The sequence below is a fragment of the Brachyhypopomus gauderio genome, unplaced genomic scaffold (assembly GCF_052324685.1).
Source record: "Brachyhypopomus gauderio isolate BG-103 unplaced genomic scaffold, BGAUD_0.2 sc37, whole genome shotgun sequence".
NCBI lineage: Eukaryota > Metazoa > Chordata > Actinopteri > Gymnotiformes > Hypopomidae > Brachyhypopomus > Brachyhypopomus gauderio.
The window spans coordinates 1,573,989-1,575,528 of NW_027506867.1; the positions used below are offsets into that span (position 1 = coordinate 1,573,989).

Sequence of the window (1,540 nt, forward strand, 5' to 3'; positions counted from 1 at the left end):
CCTTCACTTTCTTTAAATACAAAGACAAATTTTGAGGGTGCTGCGTATTCCAAGCTCCGTGGGCTACAAAGAGTTATGTTGATCCTAGGCATTATGCAAATTAGTCTTATTAAAATTGCAAATATTTGCAAATAATAAGGGAGGTGGAATGATGAATGCGTGCTCGCTGAAGAGACAAAAATGTTCTTCCTACTAACACGTCGCTAAAAGGCTCTCCGATTTCGTCGTCACGAATGATAGGAGATGTAATTTGTCCTCTGTATTTAACAGCGTGAGCGTCGGGTGTCTTGAATCCGTCTCGTGCGAGCGCTTCCCCCGGCGCTCCGCTGATCTGCGCTCATTTGCTTTAACAAGATTAGTGTCCGTGAAGCGAACACCGTCTCGCGCGCAGCCTCGCGCTCTGCCTCGCGCAGGGCCAGCGAGGCTCGTGGGGTGAATGTCAATCTGACAGTCAAAACAACGTTTCTCGCTCCACGAACGGAGAAGACGAGTATTAAATTAGGCTTGTCTTGCGGGATCCTTCTGTTTTGGAGATGGGACAAACGATATAGGCCTATAGGCCTTAACAAAAACAAGTAGTTTACGTCAGGAATAGGGTCCCGTTCCTGGTTCCAAATATTAGCTATACATCTTGCATGTTTTCTGTAGGCTATATGAATAATGGAAATAGTGTGGCCAAAGAAACGTGCAAACGCTAATTTCAGGTTTATTTACCGGTCTGTTCGTGGACGCCGACATTGGCGGCATGGCTTTGCGAGACCTCGCCGTTTTCCGCCGAGTTCCGTTTTTCAACAGGATCGTGTTGCCATCTAGCGGTCAACAGCAGAACGACATCACACTACAGATCACGCTAAAGAAACCTCCGAAATTCTTTCAGCGTTCTTACAGAGATTGTAAAAATTATATATGTATAGTTAGGTTATAATAACCTGCTGCCGTCTCTATAACAGTTAACTTACTAAAAATTAATAATTGCGCCCCTCGACCTTTGATTTGCTTTTTAAATAAGTTATTTACCTAGAAAAAACTACTGAAACTGAAATGCTGATCATGATAGGGCTCATTTTATACACTTTAACAAATGTACGTAATAGTAATTTTAAAAGAAAAACAAAAATAAATAAACCTAGTGCGGCAGCAATAATTTCAAAGGCGTGCGTGAGTAAATCGCAACAATATTTTACTACTGCTTTAGTAATCAGTAATATGCAGAAACCAACACCGTGGCACCATGAACGATGAAATGACCGTTTTATTAACAGAGATCACAGTTGTTTACAATATCAACATACATTTTGTTGGCATGCCAGCTGGTGACGCGTTTTAAAAAGTTAAAGTCTTATTATACAAAGTAGTATTATTGGTTCGCTTGTCTGTCCTCAGATTGTGTGGTTGATCTAGTATATTCACAGACTATGGTTTCATTGACTAAGTAATACTGAATAATCCATCAACACTAGGAGAATCTGTAAGATTTAATAAAACATATTTAAAACATAAACAAGTACAGTATTCTTATTATGGTAATAATAATCCTGAA

The 1,540-nt window shown here is 40.0% G+C and overlaps 1 protein-coding gene across 2 annotated transcripts in view; it reads right to left on the minus strand.

Annotated features, from left to right (window-relative positions):
- Positions 1-1,234: 1,234 nt before the first annotated feature.
- Positions 1,235-1,540, minus strand: part of tspan7 (tetraspanin 7) — a 36,730-nt gene continuing 36,424 nt past the window's right edge. For both annotated transcript variants that reach the window (XM_076985124.1, XM_076985123.1), the window contains exon 8: positions 1,235-1,540. This exon is cut by the window's right edge. The gene's annotated coding sequence lies outside the window, so the exon portion shown is untranslated.